We start from the raw sequence: 15,534 nt of genomic DNA, 5'->3' as shown, positions 1-15,534 counted from the left end.
TGCAACTCCCCCTGATCTATCCTAAGCCCACCATGTTATGCAAATGGCCCAAAACAATGAGCAGAAACCCCAGAGATGTTGCAACCATGTCACAGTTGAATGGTATGTACGTAACCCCAACTGTTACCCTACTGATGCTTCTGCTGCACCAACTGAATTACACATGCACAGCCAATAAAATCCTCTGCTCTCTGTCACTCACTATATTATCAACATATATCTTTTAATGTAATAAAATAATATCTGGGCAAGCCAGAGGAATGGAAGAGGGAGTGACAAAAGCCCATAGAGCCAGCATGAAAACATTGCTCCCCAAACCTAGAAAGCCTGTAATAACAGAAGTTCACTCTAGTGTGACCTCAACCTGGTCTGTAACATCAATAGGACTTATCAGCGGGACAGATTTGTGTCCCAGAGACTCCCCCATCTGTGGAATGGCTCCCCTCTCCACGTCAAAGTACCTCATTATCCCTTTTCAAGCACAACCTGGTTAACTGGATGGGAAACAGAAAATACACCCCTGGGATTCCAACTGTGTCCCTGCTGACCTGGCTTGCCTTATTACCTAATCAGATAACTGCTGAGGCTGTAAAATGTGATTGCAGATGACATAAAACTACCCATACAATTATTTTGGGCATAGGCACTAACGCCTTTAGCCTGTCACTATATCAAAAGAGGTTATTCCAACAAGAAAAACAGGTGACTCTACAATGTCCAATTCTGTACTTTGTTTGTTAGTAGCCCTGACACCAAAGGCCAGCCTTCATACTGTAGTATGCCTGCTGATCACTTAGAATTTGAAAACCTACCAAATGTCCCCAGCCTATTCATTTTGGTTGTACCTCAAACAGCAGAACTATCCTAACTTGCCATTACTCCGACTATGATATTCCAACCTGCTGAACCATTTTTAAGTGAGAGATGTTCCTTTCCTGGTGCTCCAAATAAAGACATCAATTGCACCTCCAATTTATTACCATGATTGCTACCCAACTATGAATCTCCATCCAGTTCCATCCCATTTCTATAGCCATAAGTCATTGCATAAATATTGCCACAGAAATGGCCATAAGGAAGTCAGATCATATTAACACACACCAGATAGAAACAAATCACAAATCTTTGTCCCGTGAAATTACAGTGATGCTTCGATTTCCATTAGCGGCAAACCGCGCATGAGATTACTGCACCCCTCTTAGAGTCCACAAAACAGTCAGTAGCAAAATTCTTGTGTGAAGAAAAGCATGGCAACCACAATGACTGACTTAAGAGTGCCCGTGACATCCCATCGGCTCAGCTAGAAACATTCAATATTTCAATACAACAAAAGCGAGATGTCCATTTCCAACGCAAGAACAGAAAGGCAGCAAAACTAACACATTACCTCCATCCTGCAATCCTAAAAGACTGTCCTGTCTGCTGCATGTCCTCTCTGACTAACACACCATGGACTGTTAATGGCCTGCTAAGCTACCCAGGAATAGATTCAAGGCCTGCACTCCACCACACGAACGAGCCGTTAGCAATAAAACCACAGAATTACAACACACATCAACCAGCCATTCCACTGTGCTCTCCTCAGCAGTCTCCCACACTTCACAAGCCACACACAACATATTCAATTATCTATACCGATCCTGCACCATTAGAAGTGACACAACCTCTCTCACATGATGGCCACCACTGATCTGCGCCATCGAATCACCAAACACTGCACTAGTGTGTGCTCTGAATCCCGGCTTTCCCACCATCAACAACAAAATGTAGCCCAGAAATGACCAAAATTAACAGTAGACAAAGAACTACACAGCCTTAATTTCTCCAATTTTCTCTTAATAACCTAACCCTACATGCATTTTCCCCAGTTTATATTTCTGCAATTGAAGAAAACTATTCATTCAAACATTAATTTTGCTGTTCTGTAAATTTTTACTTTTGTGACACCATAATAGCTAGAGACGGTTTAGAAAAAAGTAAAGTGTTACTTTTGTGACACCATAAAAAGTAAAGTGATATGAGACCTGCAAAACCCTGCTGACCCCAATAACGGTCAGGTAACATGCACCTGCACAGTGTGCACCAGTAAGCTGAAAGCCTGTGAAACACCATAGTTAACTGAGAATCTGGAGGGTACAGTCCCTCAATAAGAGGCCATGAGACCACAAATTTCCCTCTATGCAAGGGAGAGGCAACCTTCCCGTGAGCCTGCATTCAGCCAGATACAACATCCATCCACAACCATTTTATTTATTTATTTATTGTTTGTTTTTAATATTTTCTCTCACCTCCATGATGAGAAGGCATAGGGTACACCCACGGACCGACCTATCAGAAACAAGATGTCTTCACTGTGCACCACCCACAGTACTTCACGACCCCTTTAGTGCTAGACTGGATAAGGCCTTACAAATGACAGGACAAACAAAACAACATTGGGACCAATTTAAATATCACTTTACAAGCTTAGAAAGGTGGTAGAGTAACAGAAAGACACCCCCAGCAGTGAATGCCTTGCACTATTTGAAGTCGGAAACACCAGTGTCTGTCCTTTATCGAATTCCATCCTCAGAAAACCACAAATGTTATGAGAAATTCCCCAAGTATGAGTTAAAGCTTGGACATTCTGCAGAAGTCTGTACAATTAAAAGATATGCCACCACATTCCTCACTACCACTGTTCATGTGAGACAACATCTATCACCAACTGGAACAAAGCCCGTGAAAACCGTTTGCGGCTTCACTGAGGAAAACACCTCATAATGTCTATAACTACAGCCCATGCTTCACCTCATGCGGGCATGTAACCTAAATCACTCCCCCCACGATAACAGTGCAAGTGGAGCCCTCTGAAAAACACCTCTAGTGTAGGAACTAAACTGCCTACATAAACCAGGAGAAAAACAGCGATATTGCGCTTCTCTGTACATTCTTCCAACCAAACGGCCTCACAGCCCCAGCCCACCAGAAACCATTTAAAAAAAAATCCACCTTGTCTCTCTGTTCTGCCCTTAACCCAAGGCCTACCTGTCCACTGCTGTACTCACAGGTTGTCCTGGATGTAAACTTACATACAGCAAGTTAACGCCAAAATGTCATTCCTTACCCAGCTAGTCTTGCCTAAGCCCCTTAAGCCCCTCCCCACCTCTTACCTCATTTCCTCTCAGTCAACCCTCCTTTCATTTAACCCTTTCATCCTCCCCACCCTCTCACTGATATATATATATATTTGTCTAAACCCTTATTGAAGATGCCCCTGGACAAATTGGTTTGTTGCCAAACCTCATTTATTAATGGTCTCATGTATACCTCATTGTTGGCTTCAGTTTCTCAAGGAACATTATGATGGTTGTGCCATTAGTACTCAAGTAAGAATATCTTTGCCTACTTCAAAGCTTTAGCTATGCACAGCAGTTACAATTAGATAAGCAGTCACTTTTGTTTTCTAGACACCTTAGCAGATGAGTGTCAACATGAAGTTTCCCCTCACAAGACAACTGCTACAATTTTATATAAAATCTTTGACTTTGCAATACCTGGGACTATATACATCTTTTGTCATTGTAGAATAAACTATATTCCTATACAGTTTGTACTGTACTCATAGTTTTCAAATACATGTAGCCTCATTCAGTATCAAATGGAAAAATATTTTATTTAGATAGTTTTATTTTAAATCCTATTGTATAATAAAAGACATGACAGAGAAAGTAAACTACTACAAGACATTACTTTGTGTTTTCATCCATAGGCTAAAATATTAGCATGAAACTCTAGACGTTTTTTTCTTTTGCTCCCCTGAGAATCTTGCCTAGTTGCTTTCCTAATATTATTCAGTTATCCCATTTGTTCTAACATAATTGGAGCAGGGTATTTGAAATGTATGTGACAACTCTACAGCTAATATGTTCCTACCTGGGAACTGCTAGGCATCATATTAGATTGCTTGTCCTTGTGGTCAGTCTAACATCTACCAGGGGGTGCACCGATCACTCCATCAGCAACTCTTCTTAGCTTGCAATCACTATCTTGTGAAGGGAAGCATGCCTTCACATAATACATTTCCTTAGGCTATCAGGTGTGCTTGCAGTATGGAATGGCATGCTTAACTAGCTTGGAAATCTACTGAACGGCTAGTGTATCCAGTAGGTGTCATTCATGTGTTGATTCAGAGCCACATCCTTATTCCAGGATGGATGAGCTGGCAGCATCTGCTCATTCTTGTCCTCCATGGACAGGTCCCACAAGAACCAAGCTGGTTGCCTGGAACATATTCAGGGCTTTATCCCTCTACTCCAGAGAGCTGGCCTAATCTCATACTTGTTGATGATGAAGTTTATATACATCTCAGGAGATTGCTAAAGACATCATAGGTTCATAGGTTCATAGGTTCATACTAGGCTATCTGCCCTATGGCATTTATAAGCCTAGCCAGAATGTGTTTGGCTTTCGAGTTCTGTGTGTGTGTGTGTGTGTGTGTGTGTGTGTGTGTGTGTGTGTGTGTGTGTGTGTGTGTGTGTGTGTGTGTGTGTGTGTGTGTGTGTGTGTGTGTGTGTGTGTGTGTGTGTGTGTCAGAGTGTGTCTGTGTCTGTGCATGGCACTCAAAATGATGAGAGCTGAAAAACTGGAAAAAAAAAGACCGAAAACAAAGGAAAAGAGGGAATCTTGACAATCACTCTTCTTTAAACTTCTTTTTGTGGGGGAAGCCTCCTACCACTCCCTCTGTCAGTGGCAAGCTTTACAGACTACCTGAACTTAAATACACCAACTCCAAGAATGCCATACCTTGGAGAAAAGGAAATAATCTGAGAAATGTCATCTCAGACTTAATATATGTAAGCTCGATCTTTCGGCCATTCAGTCTCCATACTTTGGGACCCACTCTATTGGATCCCGATTTTTCAAATGGTAACAGTCTGGGTATCTTTGTGTTGGGGATCGCTGATATTATGATTCTTATATTGCACAGGGATTTGATCTTTTATTATATTTTTTAACATCAAACACTTTTTATGCATGATTGTGATTAAACTTAGTAAAACCAGAAACAATGAAAAGCCACACAGTGGAATAAATGCAAAAATCAATATTTAATGGTAAATTAAACAAAAGTTAACAATAAAAAACAGTTTCATGTCACAATTATCAAATTCTGTTACCTCAGAGACCTTGCAGCATTACCAATTACCAATCATTAGAGATGCAGTTATTAACAAATAAAGCAAAAGCAAAGAAGATATGGTGAGAAGGTAGTCTTTATAAAACAAAAGAAGTCAGTAGCTTCTCCACGACTGATGTTTCATTTGTTCTATTACTGGGGAAGAAAAATCACTGAAGTATAATGTAAGCAGGTCTTTCAGTTAAACTACACGAACACAGCACCTGGAGATAGAATAGAGAAATGAAGAGTATAAAACTATCTGAAAGATAATTGGAGCAGTCATTCATCACATAAGTAATAAGAGATTCATAGGTAGTCATAATCACTAGCAACAGCTTAGTTAATGCCCACAATTGGATTTATTCTAGAACAACAGATTTAGGGTAATATTACCTTGCAATTATAAACAAATTAAACAAAAATCAGTTAAGCACTAAACACAACAAAATGACAAACTGCAGATTTCAGTTGTCTGTTAGTATTGGTACATTTTTGTCAGGGTGATAGAACAGCTGAATTCAACTGATGTTTTTTCTTTTCACATGACCACCTGCATGCCCTCTTAGATGAACTGCATGGCACATTAAGACATTTTAATATTTCAATTAATGTTAATAAATCTCAAAACAGCCAGATGCCCATCAAAAACAATCTTGCAATCATTTTTTAAATACCTATACATTTATTTAAACTTAGGACTACCAGTGGTACTATTTCTTGATTAATTTTTATGAAAACTTTCAGGCAAATAGAGTCTCAAGAGCTTTGCAATTTCTATTGCATTCCAAATTGTATTAAGTATAGCTTGCCAGCTTTATCAAGATTTTGTTGCCTTATTTAATGACAGGTTGTGAGACGAATGTCATTCTGGCTAAATATAATAAGAATTTGGTGGCAAAAACAGTAACTTTTCAGTTGATACTGCTGCTCTTAATTATTTTTTTTGACAGACCAGAAAGGCACAGCTCTAGTCTGTTTCATAGCAAGTTACTAGGCATGTGGTCAATAAAACCATGTAGAGCCTAGTTCTGTTTCCCACCTGTCCCAGTGCAGTCTGGTTAACTGACATGCTAAAAATTCACAAAGAAACCCTGGACTGTAGGAAGCAGCTTGTTAAGGTCCCATAGTATTAATCCTCTTCTTACAACTTTTTCCCAGTTAAGAGTCACCACAGCAGATCACCTGTCTGCTCATGATTGGCAGTGGAGTTTTTACTGTGCCGAGTTGCTAGCTTGGCACCCAACCTTCCACAGAAGGCACACACATGTATGCACTCATGCCTAGGGCCAATTTAGAATGCCCAATCCACTTACAGCATGTCTTTGGGATGTGGGAGGAAACCTGGAGGAAATCCATGCGACCACAGGGAGGACATGCAGACTACACACAGAAGGCACCCCAGCCAAGGATTAAACTGGAGAACGTCTTGCTGTGAGGCGGCAATGCTAACCGCTGCACCACCGCAGCCGCTCCCATAGTCTTAATCCTCTGCACTGTTTAAAAGAATTTGCCAGAGACTGTGAAGATTGTTAAAATGGGGCAGCCTACAGGTTATTCTTTATCAAGAAGTTCCGCTAATCACATTTCAGCTACAAATGAGCTGACAAGTATGTCAGACAACTACAGGGTTCCTTGGGGGGTATCTTGTCACTAGTACAAACATTCTTTCTTCAAAAGCCATGTTTAATTTTCATTGCTAATGGAATTTGCCCTTTACTCCATCAGAGTGCAATACCCCTTGTAAAATAATAATAATAAATATCTAACTAATAAATAAAAAAATAAAAACAAATTGCCAACCTACCCAGCCATGAGCATGAGCAGTACTACCAGGTCTGAATTCCAGACAGAACTAATCAAAGCATGTTCCTCCTGTAGTTACTGTATAGCAGACCAAACGCAGAGGATTTACTGCAGATGGTCAATGGACAAGTCAGCTGGTGGGGCACAAAAGACATTAGCATAGCAAAGTTTTTTTTTTTACTTAATGAGCAAATTAACATTATCAGACAGGTTGGCACAACTTCCCATTCCAGAAGACACACCGCTAACCTTTGAATCTATCTTCCTGGTCTGTGACACAGCATCCCTTTTTTCCAACACAAATCATGCAGAGCATCAGTTATTTTACTTTTTCAGATAATCAGATACATTTCTTAAGTAAGGGACTTTAAAAGATCTGATTTTTCCAACACGCTAATTGACCTTAAACTGTTTGTTAGGAAACTTAAGTTTAAATACTATATGATTCTGTTGGTTTTGCTTTGCCAATATCCGCAATGAAAAATGAAGTACTTTTACTCCAGCTTACTTTGGCTTCTGCTGCTTTTGAATCCCTCACCCCATGAGGCATAAATTAAAACATTGTCATCTAAGCCAACAAAGTTTTGTAATTTAACAGCAGATGAAAATTCTCTTTAAAGCAACTGCAAAGCACTTATGTCAGGTTCATGAAACTTAAAAAAGAGGAAATATTGTGATTAGGAACACTGACATTTATGTTTAAAAATGCTTGTACTATGACACCTTCAGTTACAGCTAAATTGCTCTTGATATTCCTGTTGTTTACAAACAAGTAGGCAAAGTGTTTACTGACTTGGACACACTTTTTAATGTCAGGAATTCAAGGTTGAAAATAATTTTTTGATTGTTCTAAGATCCATAAAATGCATTTAGACCACATTTTAGCCAATGTTTAAAGAGGGAAGGGGTCAAAATAGAGCCATTGTTTTTCATATGCTGCATGTTAAACAAGTTAGTGTAGCTTGCTGGATATTATAGCAAAGATGTAAAAGTTTTATTTCTTGGAAAATTAGATGTTATCTTCATATGAGATGGTGGCAGGATTTTTAGCTATCTACACATTGTGGTTCATTATTCTAGAATATCTTGGGATGCATTCCATGAAATTGTGAGGTGTTTTTAATCATACACAATTGTTCTGGACAGTGGTGATGTATACATGACTTGAAGATTGTTAGACGATTTTAACAGATGATTTTTTTATCAAAACAAATACTATACAGAGAAGTTGCTATGTGAGCAGCTGTGTCTCTAATCCAGTTTTAATGGAATGAGACCTAATTTTTTGTACAAGCATGAGTTATTTAGACATGTTTATTTTTACTTCTACTATATCTTGTGTATAATGATTTCCTATTATGCTCAAAATCTTTACATAAACCTTCAGCAAGTGTTTTTCTTGTTTCACACTGTTTAATGTGTCTGTCCAGCTTACTTATATCAGTTTTCAAAGTAATAGTTCAACCTCATTTCAATTTCTTATATTTTTCTCTCATCTTAATTAAGTTTCTTGTTCTTATGCAAATATAACCTCTTGAACTTGTAAGCCTAGATCTTGATGCTAAAATTTTTTTTACATTAAAAAAAATCCTTTTCAAAGCTTGCCACAATTGTTCTCCCATCTTTCCATCAGATATATCTCCCTAATTATTTTTTATTTCCCTATAGTCTGCTGTTAGTTTTCTGTGCAAAGTCATACATTTCATTTTGGCAGAATTAGCAGTAATTTAACCTTTATAAATGCATGATCACCGCTCATCAAAGGGGGGAAAACCTGACATGAACAAATCATCTTCTTAAAAAACAAATCATCTTCTTAAAAACACAATATCCAAAGGGTTTTTGTTAATTGGTAGGCTTGGTTTTTTGATCTGTAAAAAATTTTTGTTCCTGTACATACATTTTAAATAATTTTTTATTTCCTTACCAATGATGTAAAATGAATATTATACCATGAATATTCCAAAACGTGCACGCTGATTGGCCAGCGTGCACATTGTAAATTTACTTATAATAATGGAAAAAGGTCTGGTTGCCCGGACTTTTTCTATTAGTATAAGTCTCTTTTAAAACACTGTCTCGCTATGTTAAAAGAGTTTAACATAGCAACACAGGTTTATAAAAAGCAACGGAGATCTCCGTTGCTTTTTTTAAAGCTGTCTCGCTATGTTAAACTCCTTTAACATAGCTTAATAGTGTAAAAAGCAACAGAGATCTTGCTTTCTCCGTTGCTTTTTTTTAAACCTGTCTCGCTATGTTAAATGGGTTTAACATAGCAAGACAGCTTTAAAATAAGCAACGGAGATCTCCGTTGCTTATTTTAAAGTTCTCTCGCTATGTTAAACCAATTTAACATAGAGAGACAGGTTTAAAAAAAAAAAAGCAATGGAGAAAGCAAGATCTTCATTGCTTTTTACTGTTTCGCTATGTTAAATGGGTTTAACATAGCGAGACAGCTTTAAAATAAGCAACGGACATCTCCGTTGCTTATTTTAAAGCTGTCCCGCTATGTTAAACCCATTTAACATAGCGAAACAGTAAAAAGCAATGGAGATCTTGCTTTCTCAGTTGCCTTTGGCCACAGCTCTGATGTACTGCGTAGGCATGCGCAGTACATCAGAACTGCCGCGGATACCAGACAGCTGCGGAAGGGCAGCAAAGAGGCATTATACAATGCCATTATTTAAGAAAAGTAATTATTTCTTTTCTTAAATAATGTCATAGTATAATAGCAATAACCCACTTCTGTGTGTGGGTACCGAACCACGCCAATCGTGGGTAAATCCCGCATTACCCACGCCCAGGCGTGGGTTATTGCTATATTATTTTGGTCTGTTTTGGTTAATTTGATGTTCCAGTCTGTCACAGTACCACTCTACTTCTCAGTACCATTAGGGATGTTGTTTTTCATCAGCTCTTGATAGTGTAAAATAGTCATTAGTTTTGTCCTACTGTGACTCAACAACATATGTTTTCCTCCTGAATTCAGATTATAATGTGTTACATCATGGGCTTCCTTGTGTTAGCAACCAGTTATCAGTAATGCATGGTAGTTGCAATAGACATACAAAGCAAATACATTGCTTCTCAATGCATGATTTACTCAGTTTATCTCTTAGTGAGATACTCTCCAATAAGCTCACCTAAGGAAACAGATTATAATCAATAGCTTTTATGACTTACACTGATTTTTTTTTTAGTTCAGCGTAAGTAACTTTAGTAAAGGGTACAGTCACTGCTTGCCTCTACTTAAAGAATCCAGTATGAGTGGGTTTCATGGTTCTTAAGTGAAAGGTGAGTTAGTTAAATGTACATAACACAAAGTATAATTTTATGTATTGCTACTTCACCCATGGGTCTTATGTGCCACTCTAGTATGCTGCTTGCAAACTACAAGTACATTGTCTCAATCACACGCATATAACCATATGGTTGACCCTGCTCATATATGCAGGGTTTGCTTCCTGTAGTTCTCCTCATCTCTAATAAAGCAGCTTGCAGTCTATTACTGTAAGATTCCCTGTATCTTATATCCCACTTTTGGAGTACTCCTTTCCAGCTATGGTGCAACCTGCCCATGCACACTAAAATGATTCTAAGCCATCTTGGATTGGAAGGGGCTTATCTGTACTTTTGTGAGAAAATTGTGTTTGATTCTCACCTAACTGGTAAAGGGAGGCTGGTCTAGGGCTTGGAATAAGCATCTTCATTGGTCCTTTTGAATTTTGTTGAGTTTTTTCAAGTTTTAGCGTCTGGCATTTAGGCCCTGCATCTGAGCAGGTTTCTGCTTGTTTGCATGTCGCAGCACCGCACACTGCAGTGCAGTTGTGTGCCAAAGCTGGACAGTTAAATTCAACAAATTTTTCCTTAAAACCCAGGTGGAAATATCCATTCACCAAGCTCCTCTGTGATTGTTTCTGAAAAGCCACCCCTAGTGACAACAGTCCTCAGCCTAGCATTATGGATAGTTGAACTACCCTTGTTTCATCTGCCAACCTTGTTGACTTGAGCCTCTTGAGGCAGTGTAGCAATTGCCTCATGTACACAGACAACCCTCTATGAATAACACAGTCTAGTACAGAGTGCGAGAGATGTGTTTACACTAAGAATCTGGAATCTACACTCTCTCTCTCTCTCTCTCTCTCTCTCACTCACTCAAAACAGTAAGACACAGAAGGCTGTCAACTCACCCAGCACAACATATTCACATAATACCACTACTCATACACATACCACTACCCATGCACATAGCACGCATTCAACACATAAATCCACATATGCGGAGGTTCTCTCAAAAAACTTCCTGAAACACCAGAGATCTCCAAAACACATCTACTACAATTAACACAGTCTCCACAGCACCCACAATGCATAGCAACAGCAGTGTCTACCCACTAAGCCTGTAAGGTGTAACACTCAAAAAACAAGTTTTCGTGTCAATGGAGACTCAGTAGAGAGACACATAGATGTCCTACTCACCAGGTTGAACAAGCAGAAAGTCACGGTCAGCTGCCTGTCTGCCAGGATTTGCCAAATCATGTATGCACTCAGGTCTCTCAGCAAAAAGTACCATTATGACTCTGTCATAGTTCATGTTGGTGTGAATGACCTGAGATGTACCTCACTGGACTATATGAAAAGAGATATGATTGAGCTCTGTGTGTGTGTTCCAGGCAGGTATGTTACCAGCCTTCAGCAGCATACTACCCTCACCTAGAATGATGCCACAATATAAACAAAAAATGATTGATTTCAATAAGTGGCTTAGTTTTTGGTGTCATTCCAAAGGGATTCCTGTCTGTCTGGGAAGCCATCATCGACAAACTTCGCTGCTTTGCCAGAGATGGTTTGCAGCTGGCACCCCTAGGCTTTTGGCTTTCGCAGAGGGTCTTGCCTCCCCCATAGTGCCTGTTTTAGGCAAGGTCTCGAAAACAACATTACCGACATTAAATTAACCAATCAGAACAAAATAAGGGTCACGATGCTAAATGCTAGGAGCTTAATTCAAAAACTGCACTCCCTGGAAGCACTTCTATTACTAGAAGATGTAGATGTCTGTACAGTCACAGAAAGCTGGTTTAAGGCCTCAGAGAATACCCCAGCCCTGCAATGCTGCAATGCCTTTCACACCTTTAGACCTTAAATGGAAAATGTGAAAACCAAAGGAGGTGGTGTTTCAATCTATATTAGAGATAATTTCACCTCATGCCTAGTTAGACTGGACAACTCCATGGAGTTACTCCAGGTCCAAGTTACGGTGGGTAAGACCCCCATTCAAGTCCTCGCCAGCTATAGATTCCCCCTCCATGGATCATGATACCCATGAAGCCTACTTAGCCAAACTGAAGACAATCCAAATTTTACCAGACACACGAGTTATGGGGGATTTCAATTATACCACCATTAACTGGGATACCTACCTCAGCCCTAATTCGCTAGCACAAAAATTCCTTGACTTTGTGAATTCAAATACCCTGGAGCAAATTGTCCATACCCTAACAAGAGGAACAGATATTCTAGATCTGGTCCTCACCAACATGGCAAACAGGTGCATTGTTGCAACTGTTGGACCCTCATTAGTTAAAACTGACCACAAATCAGTCACCTTTGAAATGACACTAACACCAGAACTCACAAAGGGTGAAATTAGACTAACAAATGTCACCAAGGCAAGTTATACCCTCCTAGGTGAGCCCCAACTCAAGCTGAAAATGGTAACTGCGCTGAAGCTTACACTAAAGCCCTGTACAATCACTTACATAAGTGTATAAACATGGATGTACCAGATAGAATCAAAGCCAGAGCCCCAAGTAAAATCAGGCTGTCATGGTGGACTTCCAGCATCAACAAACTCTACAATAAACACAAAAAGTTGCTGTCCAAGAAAACAAAGACAAGGACCCAACAATGGAAAAAGCACGCTTGTCAGCCTCAACAGGCAAATAAAACAATTTCCCAAATTGTCCAAGAACTCCTTTGAGAGAAACCTAGCAAGTACTGCCAAGGATAGCCATAAAGCCTATTACAGCTATGTATGTAACCTAAAGGGTAGGACCCAAGCAGGTGCAGGATGAGTGGCCAATGGTATCACACACACTGACCCCACAGAGATATCTAACTTGCTAGTGGATAGGTTTGATAAAAATTTCACTCCCTTATCTCCTCCTAACTTATAACAAACCCTTCCCCAACACCCCCCCCCCCACCTTATATATCTGAAGAACAGGTCTTCAAAGCCCTATCCAAGGAAAAGAGCATGGCCTGTATGTGAGCAGATAATATCTCAGGCTGCCTTCTAAACAGGCTAAAACATGAATTAGCATCACCACTAATACTCTTTCCATCATAGCCTAACCACAGGGTTTGCTGCTGCAGAATGGAGAACAGCTACAGTTATTCCCCTCCACAAAGGTGGCCTAGCAACAGACTCAAGAAATTACAGACGTATAAGCCTGACAAGTCTCATCTGTAAGGACATGGAGCATTTATTTATTTTATCTATTATTTATTTATTTATTTACTTTGCGGACTGGGTGTGTCCGACTGGACATAGGTCCATTTTCAGTGGAGGCCCAGGAGAAAAGCTCCACAGTTAAAATAAACAGGCAGGTTGGGAGGGTGACCTAATGGTTAAGGTATTTGCCTTACAAACACAAGGTACAGGGTTTGAATCTCAAAAGGGATAATTGGCTAGGCTTAAAATGGCTCCCAAGGGCAGTTAGCCTGGTACTAATCTATGAACCTATGACAGTAGTTACAATGGATTACATAACGATTAACAATTTGATTAACATAGCAATTAATTACAAACATATTTATAGATGAAGAACATAGTACATCAGTAGACAGCTAGAATATTTCACTGCGAAGTACATAACAGAGATTAACAAATGCAACAATAAGAAGTTCCTGCTGTATAATATGTACTGGGCTTATGAGTATCTGAGCTTGCTATCTAAGGAACATATCATTATGAACCTCATATATAAAGACATAGATGATGTCTAAACCTTAGACTCTACCCAATTTGGCTTTGTGAAGGGCAGATCCTGCCTGTTAAATCAGGTGGATTTTTTTGAAAATGTGACCAAGGCCATTGTTGAGGGCAAATCTATGCACACAGACCTCGACTTGCAAAGGCTTTTGACACAATCTCACATTCAGGCATTATCGATAAACTTAGCAAATTGAATGTAACCCCCTTTGTTGTAAGATGGGTTGCCAACTGGCTCACAAAGCAGACACACACTATCAAAGTGGGTAACTCCATATCACCTCGCAGACCTATTACCAGTGGGGTGCCACAGGGGTCACTGCTGGGCCCCTGATGTTTGGTATATACTTTTCAGAAGTTCAGGTCAAAACTAAAGGGTTGTGATTGACCAAGTTTGCAGATGACTGCAAACTATGTGCAATCATTGAATCCCCAAATGATGTCAGTATACTCCAGGATGTCTCACAGAGACCAGTGACTGGTGTATTAGTCATAGTTTCAAACTGAATGCAAAGAAATGCATCATCATTCCTTTTGGCACAAACAATGTCCCTTCACACTATCAAATCAATAACAACACCCTAATTACCCATGAAGTGATAAGGGACCTGGGATCACAGGTTGACCACGACCTTAACTTCAACCACCACATGTCCACCATTGTAAGGAAAGCTTTCCATGTAGCTTACTTGATTAGTAAAGACAGCACCTCGAGAGCAAAAGAAGCCATAACTCCCCTATACTAGGCAATAATTCAGCCCATAATTGATTATAACCCCTCTTTGGTATGTATCCATGCTAAGCATCTACAGCAGTTAGAGAGACCTTAGAGGTTTCTAACAAAGAAGATCAAGGGCCTCCAGCATGTGCCTTACCTGGACTGACTAAAATCCCTGTCACTATACTCCATATCATATAGACTTCTTAGGGGAGACTTATGCCTGGCCTACAGAGCAACCAAAGATTCAAACCTAATGAACTTACTGCATATCCATAAATTAAATGGGTCTAGGGCTACCTGTTCCAGGGACTTGAATATGGCCTGTGACTTAAACAGGGCATGCTGGAGGGGAAAGATTTATTTCCCAGCGACTGCCACATCTTTGGAACAGGCTATGAATTCATGTGAAACAAAGCAGTTCTATGACACTGTTCAAAAGGAACCTGTTTGAGTAGATGGAGCACCATAAATTCTTACTGGGGATAGCACCCACAACCCTCCTGGACATGGGCAGGCTTCACTAAATGCAATCTTGGGTTTTGACTAGTATCTCTATGGTATTACATTGGGTTAAAATGGCTAATATTAAAATGACCTCCGGGTTGAAAGCCTAGTAATCTCGCATGATCCTATGATCTTATGATCCTATGATCCTATGAGCCTGGGTGTTATGAAGAGTTTGTTGAATGCAGTTTCCACTGTTCTGTTCCTCAAATCATCTGAGAAAAGAAAAGAAGAAAATAATGTAGTTTCATTTGTTGCTGTTTGTAGTGGATGCTCTCAGCATAGTCTATAGATCAAAGTATGTGGTCTCCTGTAAATGTTTTTTTTTCTAATTTAAAACACCTGTAAAAG

The 15,534-nt window shown here is 39.6% G+C and overlaps 1 long non-coding RNA gene across 1 annotated transcript in view; it reads right to left on the bottom strand.

The window, feature by feature from the left end:
• Nucleotides 1-5,071: 5,071 nt before the first annotated feature.
• The window catches only part of LOC122802840, a 128,276-nt gene continuing 117,813 nt past the window's right edge, over nucleotides 5,072-15,534 (bottom strand). The window contains exon 3 of the long non-coding RNA XR_006364998.1: nucleotides 5,072-5,382. This is a non-coding gene — a long non-coding RNA (uncharacterized LOC122802840). The remainder of the gene's footprint in view (nucleotides 5,383-15,534) is intronic.

Source organism: Protopterus annectens, chromosome 5.part0 (genome assembly GCF_019279795.1).
Source record: "Protopterus annectens isolate FY-2018-M chromosome 5.part0, PAN1.0, whole genome shotgun sequence".
NCBI classification, from domain to species: domain Eukaryota; kingdom Metazoa; phylum Chordata; order Ceratodontiformes; family Protopteridae; genus Protopterus; species Protopterus annectens.
The sequence above is the reverse complement of the archived record's forward strand: the minus strand, read 5'-3'. Positions and strand labels throughout refer to the sequence as shown.